The sequence below is a fragment of the Canis lupus genome, chromosome 31, assembly GCF_048164855.1.
Source record: "Canis lupus baileyi chromosome 31, mCanLup2.hap1, whole genome shotgun sequence".
Classification (NCBI taxonomy): domain Eukaryota; kingdom Metazoa; phylum Chordata; class Mammalia; order Carnivora; family Canidae; genus Canis; species Canis lupus.
In genome coordinates this window covers 25,963,810-25,985,298 of record NC_132868.1, presented here as the reverse complement: position 1 = coordinate 25,985,298, position 21,489 = coordinate 25,963,810, and the positions used below count along the sequence as shown (strand labels likewise).

Here is a 21,489-nt window from a genome sequence, read left to right as displayed (position 1 = left end):
GGCCATAAGCTAGTGAGTCATGTGGGAGGGGGTCATCGACGGGACATGACTGGCAATTGATCTGCAAGCGAGCCCCCTGCCCTGTGCTTGGAATGCACATTCTGCTCCCCAGTCCCACAGTGGGGCTGTTTGAAGGACACAGACTTGAGAGGGAGGTGTTGCCGAGACCTTCAGGACAGCTTACGTGACTAAATCAAGGTATCCGTGGCCTCTAGCAAACCTCTGTGATTCTGGCAGCAGTGTAGAGATCTGCTGGTCTTGCTGGGCCCAAGGCAAACTTCGTATCTGTTTCTTGCAGATCTGGAGAGGTCTGCTCTTTCTCCTGCCTCTCATCGCCCTCCGAGTCCTGGATCCAGGCTCCTCACTGCAAATGTCTGTGAAGAAAGTAGTTTTTAATTTACCCAGTTTCCACCACAAAGAGTGGTGATCTGATTGTATGGTTGAAATCTACGGTGACTAAATTTCCTTTGGAGTTATTGTGTAACTGAGAAGTTCTTCATCTATGCCTGGCAGTGGCTCTCAGCCTTCCTTTTAAAAGATGAACTGGAAAGGGGCACCTGGGTGGCTCGCTCAGTTGGTTAAGCCTCAGACTCTTGGTTTTGGCTCAGGTCATGATCTCCCGGTCATGGAATCAAGCCCCACCTTGGGCTCCCAATTGTTGCTGCGTCTGCTTCAGATTCTTTCTCTCTCTCTTGCCCTCCCCCTCTACCCCTTCCCTTTTCAAATAAACAGAATCTTTAAAAGATGAACTGGACAGAGGCATTGTGCCAGCCTTCTAACTCAGCATTCGGGTCCTAACGGAGATTTTAGGAATTACTTCTTCATGGAGAGATCTTGCTAACCTTCTAGCTTTGTCCAGTTGTATCCCAATTTGTTAATTTTATTTTTCCCCCCAAGGAAAATAAAAGTAGTCTGTAAAATGAGAATAATAGAGAGATATAATTTTATATGCTTGAAACTGTAACTATTATTGATATATAATTTCTGCTGTATTTTGTATTTCATAAGGAAAGGGGAACTTTGAGATTATTTCATACTTTGGGGAATATAGTCTTGAAATGAGTTAATTCTTTCAAGAGTAAGCATGTAATTATGGACAGACGAAAATAGATTTCATTTTCTTTTTAAAAAAAATTTTTTTTCAATTTTTATTTATTTATGATAGTCACAGAGAGAGAGAGAGGCAGAGACATAGGCAGAGGGAGAAGCAGGCTCCATGCACCGGGAGCCCGATGTGGGATTCGATCCCGCGTTTCCAGGATCGCGCCCTGGGCCAAAGGCAGGCGCTAAACCGCTGCGCCACCCAGGGATCCCTAGATTTCATTTTCATACTGTCTTTATTGTGAAATGCAATATCATTCAGAAAAATGCATAAAATGTAAATATAAATATACAACTTAAGTTTAACAAATTTCTATAAGAAGAAACACTGTTTACCACCCAGATCAGGGAATAGAACATTGCTAACACCCTCAAAATTTATTTGTGCTTCTTTCCAATAATAATCTCCTTTTGCTCTAACAAATGTAACTTTATTAATTTTATGATAAGTTCTTCTTTGCTTTCTTTATAGCTATTCTATATGTTGTCGCACTTTTTTTTTAAAGATTTTATTTATTCATGAGAGAGAGAGAGAGAGAGACAGAGGCAGAGGGAGAAGCAGGCTCCATGCACCGGGAGCCCGATGTGGGATTCGATCCTGGGTCTCCAGGATCGCGCCCTGGGCCAAAGGCAGGCGCTAAACCGCTGCGTCACCCAGGGATCCCATGTTGTCGCACTTTTAAATGAGTTAGTTTGACCGTGTTTTTGAGTTCTATACAAATGGAATCATTCTTTTGTGTCTTATTTCTTCCACTCATTTTTCTGTTTGTGAGATTCATCCGTGTTCCTTCTGGAAGTTGTAGTTTGCTAATTGCCAACACTATCTGCTATCCCATTACACAAGTACTCCTCTATTTATTTAACTATTTGCTGCTGATGGATATTTGACTTGTTTATGGTTTTTAGTTGTTGTGAACAACACTGTTATGAACATTCCTATCCATGCCTTCTGGTACTTACATGCACAAATTTTTGGACATAAATCCAGGAGTAGAATTGTTAGTTATAAATGTTTCCAATATCCTCTCCTTTCTGTGACTTGCCTTCTCATTCTTTTAAAAATATTGTTTGAGGGACGCCGGGGTGGCTCAGCGGTTGAGAGCCTCCCTTCGGCTCAGGGCGTGTTCCTGGGTCCAGGGATCGAGTCCCACATCCGGCTTCCTGTGAGGGGCCTGCTTCTCCCTCTGCCTGTGTCTCTGCCTCTCTCTCTTTCTCTGTGTCTTTCATGAATAAATAAATAATTAAAAAAATAAAATAAAAATATTGTTTGATAAGCAGTTCTTAATTTTTATCTAAATATAAAATTTATCAATCTTTTCATTCTGTTCAGCAATTTCTTCCTGACCCAATGGTTGAAGCCACTTTCCCATCTTATCTTCTAAAAGGTTTATAGATTTTCTTTTCAAGTTTATGTATACCATCCATCTGGAAACATTAGGGTTGTTTCCAAATTTTATAGAAATAAAGTTTCTATTTTTTTATTTTATTTTTTAAATTTTTATTTATTTATGATAGTTACAGAGAGAGAGAGAGAGGCAGAGACACAGGCAGAGAGAGGGAGAAGCAGGCTCCATGCACCGGGAGCCCGATGTGGGATTCGATCCCGGGTCTCCGGGATCACGCCCTGGGCCAAAGGCAGGCGCCAAACCGCTGCACCACTCAGGGATCCCTAGAAATAAAGTTTCTATATGCATTTTGTACCTGTCTTTTTACTGGACACATGCATTTTTTCCTTCTGGGTGTATAACTACGAATAGAATTTCCGATCCCCATGAGAGTGGATAATTCTGGTTATCTAAAGTGTGCCAATTTATATGTCCAACAATGGATGAAATTTCCAGGTTTTTTCCCTATCCATGCCAACACATAATATTGCTAGCCTTTTTATTTGTTGTCATTTTGGTGGGTGTATCTTGTGTTTCATTGCCATTTTAAATCTATGTTTTCTAATAGCTAATGACATTGATTAATTTTTCTCATGTTGATTGGATATTTGTGTATCTTCTTTGGTAAACTGCCTGTTTAAGTTATTTATCCATTTTTGAAATTGAGTTCTTTGGTTTTTCTTATTAACGTGTAGGTGTTCACTATATATCCCACAAACAAGTCCTTTATCATATAAATGTCAACATCTTTCGCAGACTAGACCTTGTCTTTTCACTGTTCTAATAATGTCTTTGATGAACAGAAGCTTATTTGTAACAAAATCCAATTTCTTAAGTTCTTTTCTTTTACAATTATTGTTACTTGTGTTCTGTCAAAAAATCGTCACCTACCCAAAATGTCATGAAGATAGTTTCTTTTGTTTCTTCTAGATGCTTTATTGTTTTACCTTTTAAGTTTTAGGTTTTTAATCCATCTCAGATTAAATTTGCATGTGAAGTAGGAGATTAAAGTTCATGCTTTTTCCTTGTGACTATTCAGTGGGGCCAGTGTCATTTATTAAAAGATCATCCTGTATCCTTTGAATTGCAAGGTACCTTTGTTGAAAAGCAAGTGACTACACACCCACACCCCCCCACACACACACTTCTAGTACTTAATTCTGTTGTATGGTTGATTTCTCTATCCTTATGCCCAAAGCCACACTGTCTTAATTATTGTGGATTTAAAATAAATCCTGAAATCTGGAGGTGCAAGGCCTTTAAATCTGTTCTTCTTGAAAACCTATTCTAGGTGTTACATATTTCCATATGAATTTTAGAATGAGTTCTTATCAATTTTCACACACACACAGCTTGCTGGGATTGACTGAGTGATGATGGATTTGAAGAAAAGAACACTTAATAATTTGGGAAGAAGATGTAATAAAAAAATATTGCATCTTCCAATCTATAAATATGGTACAGCTCTGTGCTTCAGAGGTCTTCTTTAATTTGTCTCAGGCATATTCTAGAGTTTTAAGTTAGAGATCTTGCACATATTTTATTATATTTATTCTTGGATGTTAGACATTTTTGATGCTATTTATAAAGGGTATTTTTTTTTAATAAAAGGTATTGTTTTTTAAATTTAATTGTCCTGTATTTTCTTTTTTTAAGACTTTACTTATTTATTTATTTATTTATTTATTTATTTATTTATTTATTTTTAATTATTTATGATAGTCACAGAGAGAGAGAGAGAGGCAGAGACACAGACAGAGGGAGAAGCAGGCTCCATGCACCAGGAGCCTGATGTGGGATTCGATCCCGGGTCTCTAGGATCGCGCCCTGGGCCAAAGGCAGGCGCTAAACCGCTGCGCCACCCAGGGATCCCTATTTATTTATTTATTTATTTGACAGAGAGAGAGAGCACAAGTAGGCAGAGCAGCAGGCAGAGGCAGCGGGAGAAGCAGGCTTGGAGCAGAGAGCCTGATGCGGAGCTCAATGCCAGGATTCTGGGTTCATGACCTGAGCAGAAGGCAGATGCTTAACTGACTGAGCTACCCAGTTGCCCCCAGTAATTATTTTCTTATTATGTTTTCAGTGAAATTTATTTCTCTGGGCACCTTGTAATAAGTGGTGTTAACCTGAGAAGATTCTGTGTTTTGTAATCTTTCCCAGTCTCAGTGAACTTTTGTTTTACAACCTTCTTGTTTCTTTGTTTACTTCTGTTCTGGGTTTTTACATTTCTGAATTGAAATGCTTTTTATATCAGCAAATTCTCGTGTAATGATTTTGAATTCATATCGGAGCATTTTGGTACAGTTTACTTGGTGATTATTGTTTTGTTGGGCAATTTTCATTACTTACATATTTTGATTCACACTTTCTGTTTTACTTTTTTGGTATCTTTGTATTGATGAGGCCTGCCAAGATCTGTTCATTTTTAAACATATTAGATTTTCTTCACCCAGCAGTGACAAGTGCTTCTATGAGGGAAGTATGTAAGGGATGTAGGGTCTTACTTTGTTCCTATGTATGCTTCTTTCAGTTATTGCCTTGTGTCACTTCAGTGACTAATAGTTTTATTAACAGGTCATGTCCTTTGGGGACAAGAATTGGGTTATTACAACTAAAGATTCAAGACAATATCATTTTGGTAGAAAAAAACCATGATCTTGGATTTGACCAATGATTTCAGAATATATTTTTCCTGTATATATGATTTCTTCAGTGACTGCCACCTACACTAATTCAAAACTTAGGAAGCTTCAAATTTAGGAGAAAAAAATTTCTTTGAGGTCTGGAACTTTAAACTTTATAAAAAATCTATTCAATTTATTTCTCTGCAGGCTTTATTGTGAGTCTCTGGTGACTTATAAATGTCTCCACTTTATATTCACTTCCTTAGTTTCTGTTCTTTGTGTGGCAGCTACTGGAATGCATTTATTTAAAGCCCCCAGGTCTCATCACAGTAATATAGAAAGTATTTTGCATTTCTGTACAGTGGTTACTTTCATTAGAGACTTTCAGAGTACTTTATAGGCATTGTCAGGTGGAGAATGTCATTAGAAAGGATCCCCAACAATAAGATTCTTTCTCTAGAAGTTCATCGTGCTTTTTATTTATTTATTTATTTTTTGGCCAACAGAAATGGAAGAAGAAACTAAAAGTCTTAGGAAGGCTGAAAGACTCATCTAGTATTTTATCATTTATACTTCTGGGCTTCAGCATTTTGGAAAAATTGTTTGAAAGCATTGAAGATTAACTAAAACTAAATGTCCAGAGTGTGAGGAAGCCCAACTGACACCAAATTATTACTACTTTGTCTATGGAATCTGAGATACTTAGAGATGGGCTCCATTATGGAAAACAGTTTCAACCGTGAGGCTTAACTTCCTATTGTGTCTATGGCTTGCAGTGTTCACAGCGACAGGTATTCTATTCTCATAGCTCCATCCATTGCTTGGATGCTTGCTTCCCTTGATAGAAGTTCTTACGTCACCGAAGCAGAGCCTGTGTTGGCCGGGGTCCCCTAGGGGGCAGCAGAGTAGCACCTGCCATCTACTTGGCAGTTCTGAAGGAGTCCTGGGATTGCTGGGAAGCCCAGCCTGAGAGAAAGACCAGAAGACAGGAGTAGGAAAGTATCAGGATGTCAGAATCCAGGAAACATATGCAGGTATGCTCTGGAGGGAGAACTGTAATTGAGATAGAAATGAGAGCTGGGTTTGTGGCGAGGAAATAAATAGAGAAAGGAGTGTTTAATTTTTTATCTAGGGTTGCCTGAGTACCTGATCTGAGACAGGCCCTTGAGGTATGTATTAAGGACTTTTCTAGTAAATGTGGTATTGCAACATATAAATAAGTAATTAAGTATGATGTGTTAGGCGCCTCGAAGAAATGCACAAAGTGCGGCAGGAATTCAAGGACAGTGACTATGGGGTAGGGAGGTGGTGGTGAGGAGGGCTACATTTGCAGGGACATGGATACCAGGCCTTGGAGAAAAAATGAGTAGTAAGAGAAAGAATGGGGAGAGCGGAAAGGGCATAATGCACATGTGGGCAATGGGGAGCTGTTTGGTTGGACTGTAATATGATGTCCACGTGAGGAAGTAGGGAAGATGAGGCAGTTAACTTTGCCCTCTGTGCACCTCTTCTCTAAAGCATACTATACTCTGGAGAGAGGAACCATGAATCCCCTTTGTCAATATTACTGGTTTTCACAGCTCTTTAGGGTTCTTAAGAGAATGAAGACTAACTTGGTTTGGAGAAAATTGGGAGATTTTATTAACTGGTTGAAGCCAGAAAGCCCCAAGGGAAACAAGCAATAAGAGCCCTCCCTCACTTTGCTACAACATTACAAGGTAAGGGCATGGGGAGAGGGGCAGGAGGGGCTTCCCCAGGGGAGATAAAATACATCAACTGTACAACCTTTGTTCCCTGTTGCCCTTGCAGCTCTAGGCATCTTGAAATTCTAGGACTTAATTATTAACGTGTCTGGGATTTTTAGATCTCTTGATGCTTGGGTCCTTCCCCCTCACTTAATGTCAATATATCAGGCAAATATTTTTTTTAAGATTTTATTTATTTATTTATTTATTATTTATTTATTTATTTTTAAGATTTTATTTATTTATTCATGATAGACATAGAGGGAGAAAGAGGCAGAGACACAGGCAGAGGGAGAAGCAGGCTCCATGCAGGAAGCCTGATGTGGGACTTGATCCCGGGACTCCGGGATCGCGCCCTGGGCCAAAGGCAGGCGCTAAACCGCTGAGCCACCCAGGGATCCCCTATATCAGGCAAATATTGAGAAAAACATAGATCTTACAATTCAGCTAGTGGAGAGGTGACACACATTTTATGAAAAAGTGAGTGCCTATCATCACTGGTTAGCTTGTTTGGTATTTGATGTGATGTGGGATCGGGGTAGTAAATGGCTTTATTCTAGAGTTAAGATTCTAGACTCCCAGGGCTTAAGTGAAAGATTGCTAAACCTCTCCTCGATTTCCTTATGCAACAGTAGTTAGACTAACATTAGTGTCTGGCAAAGAACAAGCAAATGATCAACAGTTGTCAAATAAATAGATGAATGAACTCATCCATCAGTAAGTTGGACTGTATGAAAACAAAGACATTTGTCAGAGTTCCTAACCCTGAATTTGTGCTCTCTAGCTCTTGACTTGAAAAAATTGAGAACGTTGATAGTGGTAAAAGAAAGGCATAGAGACATGCTAATGGTTCTCTGGAGCAGAGCTTCCCAACCAGGGTACTGTGCACAATTTAATGCAGGTTCAGCTTACAACTGACCAGGTTCTGCTGCAAGGGAGGCTCCTAAGCCAGTTGCTCAGGACATAAGCAGTATCATCTGAGGCTCCTTGGAGGTCAGCATGATTCGAGAGGAATTTGAAGATATGCCCCATGGTGCCTGTAAACTCAAAAAGTGAAAGCCAGCATTCTCAGCTCTGACAAGAAGTCTAGAGTGTCCACCTCGAGGAGGTGCTTCTCCACCTAGATTTCTATCTCAGGTGCCAACTTTCTGGAGTCGGAGCTAGCTCCAGCATGACTGTCCTAACCATGCAGATACTGACTGTGAGTTAAAGTCTTATCCTTGTTTTGAAATACTTGATACGGGGCTGTCGGGGTGGTTCAGTTGATTTAGCTTCTGTCTTCAGCTCAGGTCCTGATCTCAGGGTCCTGGGATCGAGCCCCTCATTGGGGAGACTGCTTCTCCCTCTTCCACTGCTGTTTTCCCTGCTTGTGCTCTCTCTCTCAAACAAGTAAACTCTTTAAAAAAATAAAAGAAATACTTGATACGGAAAAAATGTTATTGCATTTAAACCTCACAAATCACAAGGAAATTCACTATTTGTTAATGCAAGTTAAGGAAAATTCATCAGATTCTTTAAATGTAATTTCAACTGTTTAAAATATTTAGGTGGTTATTTAAAACACCAGTGTCTTTCAGCTTTTTATCTTCTGCTTCTGTGAATGGTTTCTCATCAATGATGATTACCAAGAATTTGAAGAGCTCATCATTAGGAAGTCTTGTCAGGAATCAGCTGATGGCCATTTCAAGCATAAAGCCTGAATTCAAAATTTGATGTTCATTGACAGAATTTCAACCTTCTCCTCAAATTTCTGAAAAGATTATATAAATTTATCAAATATAATATTTAATGTTTTCCTAATTATTATTTTATTTATCTTATATATTAAAAAGAAAATCTAACAATTTTTTTTTACCAAACCTTCTAGAGAATCTCTCAAATAATTTCCAGTGTTCTGTAAGGTGCCATATAAATATTATCACTTGCCATGAGCATCAAGATGTACACAGCCCCCTACCCCCTGCCCCCCCCCCCCCCAACACACATACAATAGGAAGAAAACATGCTCTGAGTTTCTGAGACTTTGAGACACTCATTTTGACTCTTTTTTTTTATGGCCTCCTTGAGAACTGCCTTTAGGTCTTATGATTTAAGTTTTTATACTTGGCTTGTGTTGAAGATCAGGAAATTGCTTCATTGTCAGTATTTAAGATATTGTTTATTAGATTATCCAGATTTCCTGGTATGATTTGATATGAATTTATCATCCAATAAGAGTTAAGCAACCAGTTGGACTTCCTTTTTGCATTGGCTTCCATACCAGTTATCCTCAATTGTAGTAATAATTATTGTTGAGACACAGTAGGACTACTGAAGTTAGTGTTAAAATAGGCTAAATGATGAAGACAAACAAGAGTTATAATCCCCCTTCATTGTAAAGAGCTTGATGTTATCTGAAGATAAAAAGCTTAATCACCCAGATTTATCTGCATACGGGTTTTCCTTTTCTTTTCTGTTTCTTTCCCAACATTTAAAATAATATCTTTGCTGAGACCGACACATCATTCTTGCCTGATACAATTCTTGATGGAAATACAGGACCACTCCTTTGCCCTTCGTGAATATAAGTCAGCTAACTTCAGATCTGTACAAACCCAGCCACTGTTTATGAACTCAGAGGGCTGACAGGATCTGAAATATGGAATCTTACTTATTGTCACTTTCTGTGGAAGGACATGAGATCAAGGCCTGAGAAGTAAGGATAGTAAAATTCTTGTCTCTTGCTGCACCTAGGAAAGAATTTTTAAATGATTTTTATAAATGTGGGCCAAACTGCATATCTGAGACACGCTAAGGGTATCATGCTGTCACATTGTTTTTTCCATATGTCCCAAATCTTATCACCATCTCAACCTGTTGTTGAAATTGAGTAACCTAATGGGGTAACTGGGTGACGGGCATTAAGGAGGGCATGTGATGTGATGAGCACTGGTGTTATACTGTATGTTGGCAAATTGAATTTAAATAAATACAAAAAAAGAAATCGAGTAGGCTAATGTGTGCTTCCCTCCCCCTCTGTCTTTCTCCCCGTCTTTCTTTCTCTCTCCCGTCCTCCCTCCCTCTCTCTTTCTCTCCTTCTCCTCCCCCCTTTTTCTTTCTTGGTGTCCCTCATGGTAGGACTGTAACAATGTTTTCCAAATAGCCTGTGACACAGCTTTGTCTTTTTTAGGTTATTCTCAGAACCACTGGCTCCTGTCTTTTCCCTTCTTCTAAATTGTGTCTAATGTATCTGTCCTTTATCTACATGTGTTATGTGTTAAAAGAGGGATAGAGGGGCACCTGGTGGCTTAGTCAGTTTAAGCCTCTAACTCTTGATTTCAACTCAGGTCTTGATCTCAGGGTCATTATGAGTTTGAGCCCCATGTTGGGCTCCATGCTGAGCATTGAGCCTACTTAAAAAATTTTTTAAAAAGAGGAATAGAAATTGGCAGGGGCTCATATATAGGTCTATTTCCTAGGATTATACTTATTTTAGATGGATGCATCATTGTTTCCTTCTGTTACTCTAAATAACTAGGAATAAACTGCATGATATCTTATCTTTCACGTGTGTCTGAGTTTTTCCATCAGATTATCCTTTGAGGACAGTGCTTGTATCTTCAAAAAATCTAGCAACCAATGATTTTAGCATATTCTGATGAAAACAATAGGTGCTTATCCCACTCAGCTCCATTTTGTCTAATGCATCAGGACTTTAAAAGAAGTCTGGAAGGTTAGGAGTCAGAGGACTGGAAATCAAGGGAGCCCTGGATTCTCAAGTCTAACGTTGGTGCTAATTTTCTGATATATTGGGAAGACTTGCTTCCATTTTGCAGTAGTGTTTTCCCTATTTGTAAGATTGAGGGATTTGGGCTAGATGGTCTCTAAACTTTCTGTAATTCTATAGTTCTGGTGAAATTCTATATTTCTGCAGGAATAAATTGTTTTAAATCTTAAAATATCTTGGAATTATCCCTGATTAAAAAGAAAATTGAAGGCTGAGTCTACAAGTTTTTTTTTTAAAGCAGGAAACTTAAGGATCTGATAAATTGTTGACACAAGTGCTTATGAGAATAGAAGATGGAGCAGTTATGTTTAAATAGAGAAGGGGGATGCCTGGGTGGGTTAGTGGTTGAGCGTCTGCCTTCAGCTCAGGTCATGATCCTGGGGTCCTGGGATCAAGTCCTGCATCAGGCTCCCCACGAGGAGCCTGCTTCTCCCTCTGCCTATGTCTCTGCCTCTTTCTCTGTGTCTATCATGAATAAATAAAGTCTTTTAAAAAATAAAGTAAATAAATAGAGGAGAAGGTTGGTAAATGTTTATATATCATTTACCACACCATTTAAATAAATCTGTATTTACCTGTGTCCTGTCATTTAAAAAAAATGGAGTCTGTATCTCATTTACTAAGAGGGAGAGATAAAGTCTCCTACAATATTAATATATTTTTTATTAATTAATTAATTAATTAATTAATTTATAATATTTTATTTATTTATTCAGGAGAGACAGAGAGAGAGAGGCAGAGACACAGGCAGAGGGAGAATCAGGCTCCATGCAGGGACCCCGATGTGGGACTGGATCCCGGGTCTCCAGGACCACGCCCTGGGCCGAAGGCAGGCGCCAAACCGCTGAGCCATCCAGGGATCCTCCAATATATTTCATTTTAAAGGTTCCAAAGCCAGTTGAGAATCTATTTATTATAATTAAATGCATTTGAGAAAAGTATTGTTGCAGAAAACTATTTTAAATCAAGCTGTTTATAATGCATCCTCAAAAACTGTGATAACCTGGTAATTTCAAAAATTAATTTGACCAATTTTCCTTAGTTAACTCAGCCAGTACCAAAACTGTATATATTTTCTTAGAATGAAAGTATATTTTAGGTGTTTTACCTAGTAAATAGTCATTTTAAAAGTAAGATAAACATTAATCTAACAGATTAACTTAAAATGTGAGGTTGGATATTAATTTGTTACATTGTTACTAAGAATTCTAATCTCAATCTATTGTTGAAAATTGAACAACTTAATCCTCTTTTTTTTTAATATAGGAAAAGTCTCACATTTGATGACGTATGATGTCAATCATCTTTTTGTGTGCTTATTTGCCACCTGTACATCTTCTCTGGTGCAGTGTCTGTTAAGGTCTTTGGCCCATTTTTAAATTGGTTTCTTTGTTTTCTTTTTGTTGAGTTTTAAGAGTTCTTTGTATATTTTGAATAACAGTCTTATCAGATGTGTCCTTTGCAAATATTTGTTCCCAGTGTGTGACTTGTCTTCTCATTCTCTTGACAGTATCTTTCACAGAGCAGAAATTTTTCATTTGAATGAAGTCTAGCTTCTCAATTCTTTCTGATATGGATTGTGCTATTGCTGTCATACATAAAAATGTGCCGAAGCCAAGGCCATCTAATTTTTTTGTATGCTATCTTCTGGGGTTTTTGATTTTGCTTTAAAATACAGATATGTGGGCAGCCCCAGTGGTGCAGCGGTTTAACGCCGCCTGCAGCCTGGGTGGTGATCCTGGAGACCTGGGATCAAGTCCCACTCAGGCTCCCTGCATGGAGCCTGCTTCTCCCTCTGCCTATGTCTCTGCCTCTCTCTCTCTCTCTCTGTGACTATCATTAAAAAAAAAAAAATAGTTTCACATCCAGAATGTCTTTAATTAATTTATTGCATTTCCAGAAAAGTGAAACTAATTTCTTGTTTGGCTTATTATAATTCAAAACAACTGGTAAATATTCATGATATGAACTTTCTTCCCTATCACTCAACTCCCAAGAGAGCAATACTGCTGTGACTCATGACACAAGGGAAATAGTGTTAGTATTCTCATCTCCTCTTTACACTACCCCAGCTGCTAGTTGGTAAATACTCCAACCTATAAACTCAGGAATAAGTTTAAGTTTTACTGGAAAGTGGGCAGCCCCGGTGACCCAGCCATTTAGCGCAGCCTTCGGCCCAGGGTGTGATCCTGAGACCCCAGATTGAGTCCCAGGTCGGGCTCCCTGCATGGAGCCTGCTTCTCCCTCTGCCTCTCTCTCTCTGTCTCTCATGAATAAATAAAATCTTAAAAAAAAAAAAAGTTTTACTGGAAAGTATGGATGCCCTGGTACCAGCATGGTACCAGTAAGAGCACATGCCCTCCTGTTGTTATGGGCTACTTGCCCCCAACTGAGTGGGGGGAAAGAAGTTGGAGAAAGTAAGCTTAGGTAAACTGTGAGGGAATGTATGAATTATATAGTTATCACATATGTAGTCATCATATTTAAAAGAATAAAGACAAATATTTGCCACTTCACTTGAAACTGAAGGTGTCAAAGATGAATTTATGTGAAACAAATTTTATTTTTCCACCATTGTCAATTGTTACAAATTAAAAATATATTGCCATGTAAAACAGAGCTTCCAATACCCTGAATTAATATTTTTTGTTTAGAACAGGTTAAATTGGCTGCAATCTCCATAGCATATTGGCATATAAAATATGAGTGGAAAGGTGTTTGCAGTTGAGCTCCCAGTAGGACCAATAATTTCCCATTCCAGCATTATCCTAAGCTCATTGTTATCTTTAAACTATTCTAGACACCCTAGAAAATAATCTTCCCCTTGATTTCAAAAACCAACCCCTACCCAGGGAATCCAGAACTTTATTAGTGGAGTAGAAACCTAGAGATAGTCTGCTGAGGATGTCTTTTCTGTAAGTGCCCTTTTTCACATCAACTCATCTATTAAGAGAATAATTATATTGATGCCTCATAGCTGACCATTGAGCCCAACTGTTTGGTTCACAAGTGAGCATACAAAATATGAGCCAGATCAGAGTCACTTCTCTCTAAGATTTTTGATCTTTGGTTTAAGAATAGGGTCATGGTCTCTCTGTGGGCTGAAAAGTTTCATGTAGAATGTCATTGGTGTCATCTCTGTTTTCCAAAGTATAGAGAAAGGTAGTCTACTGTAAGAGAAGGAGGTCATTTCTAGAGGGAATCAGTAAAGAGAGGTGGAGGATATCCTAAAGACCCTCAAGGCCCTGGTAACAGTGCAGCTATTCCTGAAGCCAATCATGGCTTTGCTATTCAATTATTTTCTAAGATACTTGGGTATTCTTCCAATATATTCTCATTTTGATTAAGTCTGCTGGGATTTTGTCACTTATACAAACAAAAAATCTAATGCAGCTTCCTTTTATTACCTTGTGTCTGATTATCAACAGTGTCTAATGGAACTAGATGAAATGCTGTGTTACTAGAAAGTGATATCATGTAATATCCGTGGTCGCTGCAGAATGGGCTTGAGACTGAATTTGAAGACTGTGGAAACTAGTCTACCAATAGCTCCCTACTTCATAATTTTGAATATTGAGTTAAGTAGGAATAGGGCTTATCCACTGTCCAATATTCATATCATACTGAAGTGTAAGAAGAAATACAGATATGGATGTGAATCTTTGCGTGACATAGTTCCATTATCTTTTTAGGAGTGAGAAAAATTAAGAAAAGTTACATTAGAGGTGAGAGCTTTCTTAGAGATCGCCTAATCCACTCTTTTCATTGCATTCACATGGATAAACTGAGGCAAGAATGGGGCATTGGTTTGTAGTAATAAGCAATGTGACTATGGTTTCTTGATTTCTAGGTCAGAGTTTCCAATGAAATTCTCTGTGAAAAGAAGGATATTGATTTGATGTGTGATCTTTCTGGGTCTCAGTTTTTCCTCTAAAGGCTGAAGGGGTTATATCAGATAATCACTAAGATTCACTTTGGCTCCAAAAGTCTATGATTCAATGATTTTATTCTGCATGAAATCATTATGCAATGTTTATATAATGTCAGAAGAGTTTGATTTTGTTTGAAAATCTGGATTGAAATTCTACTTATATAAAAGAGAAAGAAAAGATTGTGAGAAGAGGAAAAGAGCTAGGCCAGAAGGACAAAAAACCCAGAAGTGACACAAATTAAGATAAAAATTTAACTGATTTATTTGGTGGTAATTTACAAGTTGCATCTTTATAGGTTTCTTAGGAGTTATCTCGCTGCTTACATCTGGCTTACAAACAGGTTTTGCTATTTAGCTTATGCATTTAGCCTAAGCAGAATGTTTTTCAATTAAAAATACATCAGGATCAGGTTCAGGAAATAATTCAATGAAGAACACTTAACAGCTTCAGCTTGAGGATGAAATGTGTTATATTTTAAAGGGCTTAGCTATAATGATAGTATTGAATTAGTCATATCTTAGAGCAAGTTATAGGGAGACAATTAACAATAATGTGTTTCTGAGTAATGTAGACATTTCCATGACATTTTTAGAAAGATAAGTTCAACCACACTCATTTTATTGAGGACTTGGGTTCAAATCTAAGTTCTAGTACTTATCTGTGTGTCCTTGGGTGAATTACCCAATTTTTCTGAGACTCAACTTCCTTCTTTGTAACATGGAGATACTATTTGTACTTTATTCAAAGGATTGTTGCTTGTATTCAATGAGAGAGTGTGTGTACAGGACTTAGCATGGTGGTTGGTGTGTAGTAATGATGCAATTTTGGATATAGTTGAGGTTTGGCTGGGGTCTGGAGCTGATGGCCGAGAAAGACTTTTGAGACATCAAAAATGGTGGTTTTATGAAAGCACAGGGTGAGGATCCGTGGGCAGAAAGAGGCTGACCCTGCTGCCCCTGCTGCCCTGGGATTATTGGAAGTAAATGATTATATACTTTAGGATTGGAGGAAGTAAAGATAAGGAAAGTTCCAGAAGGATCTTCATATGCTAAAGAAGACACAGGATACCAGAGACCTTGCTATTGTCAAACCAATGTAGTTTTTCTTTCTAGCAAGGCATTAATATTAAGACAAGTGGGGAGCTTCCTGGAGGAACATTATATTCCGTCAAGTATTTATCAATGGACTGCAGGTTATACGGACATTTCATTTTATCCACATTTGCTTCTGCTTTTGTTTCCCACATCAGGAGTGTTCAATAGAGTAGACTCTATTGATATATGATATTTAAACTGGTAGATAACCTTGATAAAAGGGAAAATCTTCCAGCAAAGTGGATACCAGGTTTCTGTTTGTATTCTCATAAATAAATAACCTTATTAAATCAAGCACATGAGTCTTTAACAATGAATGGGAAGCATTCAATCCAAACATATAGCTTAGATCATTGAAAATAGCACTTAATATTTATAGACCTGTTTGCGGTTTGCAATATTTTTATATGTAAATAAAAGTGTATATGTGTGTGTATAGTTTTAAATTTTGCCTGTCCGCTAAATAACCGTATTATTATTTCCACTCTTTAGAGGAAGACATTGATTTAGAGATTTGATGTTTACAAAGCTAGTTGGTGTTGGTACTGGCACTTGAAATCAGACCATCTGACTACGTATGGCTCAGTGCTCTATTTAATGAGTGTTTGTTAGGAACAAAGCCCCATAATGGGCACCAAGAGAGATATATATGGTGAGCACCCATTGTTTTGCTCACCTAGCACTTCTTCCTCCAGCAATTCTTCATTTTCTTTTAAAGATTTATTTATTTATTTATTTATTTATTTATTTATTTATGAGAGAGAGAGAGAGAGAGAGAGAGAACGTGCACACATGAGCATGGGGGCTGAGGTGGGGGCAGAGGGAGATGGAGAGAGAATCTCAAGTAGACTCCTTGCTGAGTGTGAAGCCTAAGTCAGAGTTCCATCTCATGAGTCTGAGATCATGAGCCTGAGATGATTTGACCCTGAGCCAAAATCAAGGGTCAGACGGTTAACTGATTGAGCCACCCACATGTCCCTCCAGCTCTCCTTTATAGGAATCTCCCAGAGTTTTCTGATAACTGCCACAACCGACCAACCTCTAACCCTCAAGTGACTGAGAGAGCTTCCATGTCACCTTACTTCAGCCCCGGGAACTAGCAAAAGGAATCACCTGATAATAAAACAGGAGATTCAGAAATACTTTGATAGACTGTGCCATCATTCATGAAAGAGAGAGAGAGAGAGAGAGAGAATATTTGTGTGTATGTTTATTTTGGGAAGAGTGAACACCTGATGCCTCCCAAGCCAATTTCAATCTTCTCCCTGAGAATTTGAACTTACAGAAGAGAAAGCTATCTAGGTATTAAAACGTGTAGCACTTGGGAAATGATAGCAGTCACATTCTGCCATGGGGAGAGAAAAAAGCCTGTCTGAGGTGAGACAGAAAAACCATGTAGTTATTTAGAAGCCAGTCAAATGTGAGACAGAGAGAGTCCTAGAGGTGACTTTCTGGTTATTCTCAAGCCCAACTGCATTCTTCCTGGGTGTTTTGTCACCCATTCCAGTATCCTTCCAATAAATCTCCACTTTAAGTTAAACTAGTGAGAATTTTATTTTTGTTACATGCAGCAAAGATTTAGAATTCATACCAGCATCAGAACTGAAGCCATGAGGCCTCTGCTTCTGTGAGTAAGAAATCAACGTTAGTATTTCCCAAATGGCTAAGATTGGGCTAGGTACCCAAGAAGCAGATTCCAGGGCACCATTCCTGCAGGTATCTGGTTCAGGATGTCTGCAATTTGGCCTAAAAATCCATCTGTTTAATGAGATGTTCAATTGATTCTGGTTCACAGCCAGAATTGGAAATGTCTGGGAGAAATACTTTTATACATGTTTTGCAGACATGGCAATATAACTTAGAGCTGGTGTAGGTGATGTCAGTTATGAAATGTCAGTCATATTGCAGTTTGAGTACTGATTAGATGGTAAAGTTAAACATTTCCCCTTATGGGGTTACTATCCCGTTGATGCGCTAGGACGAAGAGAAGGTAGTGCAGTCAGACTTGGGTTTTTAAAGGGTTTGGTAGAAGAATGGGAAAGAACTGAAGACCAGAGCACAGATGTTATGTAGGAATGGAATAAGAAGTGGAGGGTGGGCAGAGGAAGTGGAGTCACTCCTCTGTCTGATTCCCAAGGACAATCACAGCATCAGGCATCTCTAGCCAAAAGCATGGGGAAAAGCAAAAGCAGAAACAAAAGCTCTTTTGATGAAAGAATTCATTTCCACGTCTCTGTTTCTCTTTCCTTGACCTGGCCTATGCTGGCAACATAGCTCACAGATGTCGAGGATATTGCCCTGATCTTTGCCTCCGGATCTCATGGGCTAATGCCAGATGGGCATCTTGGGAAGGATCACTTCCTACCCCCAAACTGACCCTGCCATAATTTACATTTTACCTCAGCATCTTTCAGAAGTGCAGGTCATCAGCAATTCATAGAGAAGTTCTAACCACAATCAAGCTGTAAGGACACTTGTGAGAAGCTTTTCCATCCGAGAAACACAAACAGTTCCATCGATCTTACTAACACCCTAGAGGTAAGTGTGAGAACAATAAAAATGGTCTTGGGGGCGGAGTGGGGCTGAGGGATGGCTTAATGATTCTTGAGTTGTTTCCTGGCTTTGCCAAAAAGCATTGCTGGGAAATAGAAACTGGGTGTGGTTAAAATCTCCCTATCTTAGACTGTCATAGCTGGAAGAAAATGTAGAGATTACCTAGTACCTAACTCTATGAGCCCCGAGAAAGGAAGGGACCTATCTAGGTTCATGCATCTAGTTGGTGGCAGAGTCATGTCTAGAATTTGGGTCTCTCAACACTGAGCTTAGTGGGCAATAAATGCTCTACAACTAGAAGGGTATCACACTGGGTACCCCCAAACAAAATTACTTTAAGTAAAACTCATGACTGTGCATAAGGCATGAGAAGGCAGCCAGTAGGAGCAGCGGAAGTGTAACAACAATTGTCTTAGTCAGCCCAGGCTGCCATCAGAGTACCCGAGATGGAGTGGCTGAGAAACTTATCCCTCATAGTTCTGGAGGCTAGAAGTCCAAGATCAAGGTGGTAGTCAATCCAGTTCCTGGTGAGAGTTTTCTTCCTGGCTTGCAGGCAGACAGCTGCCTTCTTTCCGTGTCTTCACATGGTGGAGAGAGAGAAAGCCAGAAGGGAGTTGGGGAGGGAGAGGAAAGCACTCTGTGTAGCTTCTTATATCGCTTCTTATAAGGACACTAATCCCATTGGATTTGGACCTCACCCTTCTAAGCCCATCTAACCTTAATTACCTCTTTTAGAGACTTTATCTCCAAGTGCCGTCTCACTGGGGGCTAGGGCTTTAACATATGAGTTTTGGAGGGACACAATTCAGTCCATAGCAACAATCATCCTCAGACGAGCCCTCATCCTTTGCCTTTCTGCAAGTCCCCATGGTCACACTGATGAACCAGATGGACGCAGGTACTTGTTCTTTTCACTGCCAGTAACGAAGATGCTGCTTTTGAAAGGAAAATGGAAGCAAAAATATCTCTCAGCCATGGCACCTTATCTCTCTTTTATTTTCTGTGGCTTTTCCTTGTGAAGACAGAGAAAATCTATAGGAAAAATCAACTAACATTGATGAATCTCTTAGAGAGATAAAGGAAAACATCAATATTAGTTGAGCTGAGTAGTTGTACAAACTGAGAAGTGGTACAGATCCACAAACCTGTATTTGCAAGTCTGAAATCAAAAAAGCTCTGAAATCTCATTGTTCCTCTATACATGTGCAGCAAACTCACTCGGTGAGAAAACAACTCGCCCCGATGTGAGGCTGTCTATAGCCTCTACTTATCCCACTTACTGAGAATATTCATATGTTTTGCTGAAAAACTACTAAAGCATTTTATTATGGGATCCTGCCCCAAATCCTGCTGGAGGATTTGTAATATATTACAAAAGGTACTGAACCACTCATTTTCTAAAATCTAATAAGTGTGAATTCTTGAAACATAGATATTATTCCAAAGATTTTAGGCGAGAAAATTAAAGTCTGGACTAAAGTGAATATTTTGTCCCAAGGACTGAAATTAGGTATGGGATGGCAGGGGAAAGTAAGCGAGCTTAAGCAGAAGTGGTTTTTCACCCAACGTTGCCAGGAAATGAGCCAATGCTGAAGCCCTCAGAACAGGTGTGGCTGAGAAAGAGAGTCAGTTGTGCGGAACTGCCACTCCTACCTCTGCCTGACTCCAATTCCTGCAAGTAGGGTCATGGAATTCTTCAAATGGAGTTTTTAGGTCAAAATATCTGGATGTGTATTGCATAGGCTTCTGAGGAGGAGAGCCGTGGTGATTTGAAACGGCAATAGAATGCAGTCGTTTCAGGAATTTGGCAATGCTGTCTCATCTAGCAGGTTGACCTCCAGGGAAAGGCCGACTTTCTGCTGTTTCCTTCTTATTCATCTCTTTTTGTTGGAACTTGGCCCAATCACTTGATCTATGTGCCTCCTTTTTCTTTTTCTTTTCCTTTTTTTTTTTCATTTAAGTGTGGATGATGTGAATAGCTTCCCTTACCATGTTCTGGGTCAATATATAAAACATCATTAAAAAGAGACTTTAAGTGCCACACAGGCCCTGTTTGGATGGTTACTTGATAGCACAGCTCTTGGGGCTGAGAGTTGGGAGTCATGACTTTAGTTTCATCTTTCATATTAATTTCCAGTGTGACCTTGAGCATGTCACTTCTCCTCTCTAGACTTATTTCCTCATTTAGAAAACAAGAGGCTTGAAACTGATGATCTCCGAGATCTCTTTTATGGCTAACCTGGAACCTGCAAATAACAAGGTGAATAATGATAATTACAATGCAGTCTCAGTTTATTTGACAATTATTGTTTGTAGACAACTTTCAGGTCCATTAAGTCATTGGAAGCTTACAAAAAACATGTTAGGATGTGCTGGGCAACTTGGTATCATTATTTTCTTCTGAGGAAGTTCAGAGAGAGGGATTACTTGACCAAGGTCATAGAGCTAACTGGTGTTTAATAAAGAGAGGGCCATACCAGGGCTTCTGACGTGCTGGCAGCCTGGCCTGTGGTCTTTCCCCTCTGCCTCACAACTTCACTAGTTTCAGAGGTACCTTGCTCAAGGGTATCAGGAAAATGCATGCACACTGTGTGTTCACAAAGGAAAAGAACATATGATTTAGCTGTAGGCAGGAAAATTACTTGTACTTTGTTTTGAACCTCAACAGTTGTTGGCATTTAAGGGCTGGGTGGTTACAGGAGATGGGGCGGTGCCAAAGAAATGCTCACCCTGAGCCCTCTGGGGGAAACAGATGGAGGTGAGGAAACTGCTAGGAAGAGGTGCCATGGGCGAGTGTGACAGTAGGTGCATTCCCAGAGAAAGCACGGTTCCGACCTGCCTTGTGTCCAAAATTTTTGTACAGCCTAGTGTGGGCTTGGGTCAAATAACATTTTCTCTACTTGACACTATTGCATTTGGAAAGAAAATAACCAGAAAATGTTTCAGCTTTTGTTAGCCAAGACATAGGTTTTTAGTTGTTTTTAGTTGTTTGCCGTGAAGATTTTGGCAGATACTGTGTCAGAAATGTAGAACGGAGAAGGATGAAAGGAGGAGAATCAAACCTGTCTGTGTCTTTGGTTCCTCATCTGTAAATGCACCTGGCATTCAAGGCCTTCTGCTATCTGGCTCTGATCTTCTTCTTCTTCTTTTTTTTTTTAAAGATTTATTTATTTATTTATTCATGAGACACACACACACACACACACACACACACACACACACAGAGGCAGAGACATAGGCAGAGGGAGAAGCAGGTTCCATGCAAGGAGCCTGATGTGGGACTCTATCC

The 21,489-nt window shown here is 39.2% G+C and overlaps 1 long non-coding RNA gene across 1 annotated transcript; it reads left to right on the top strand.

Annotated features, from left to right (window-relative positions):
- Positions 1–6,005: 6,005 nt before the first annotated feature.
- On the top strand, positions 6,006–19,081 carry LOC140622208 (uncharacterized). Its single transcript, XR_012021949.1, has 4 exons — positions 6,006–6,144; positions 6,699–6,828; positions 18,052–18,185; positions 18,936–19,081. It is a non-coding gene; the product is annotated as an uncharacterized lncRNA (long non-coding RNA).
- Positions 19,082–21,489: the final 2,408 nt, after the last annotated feature.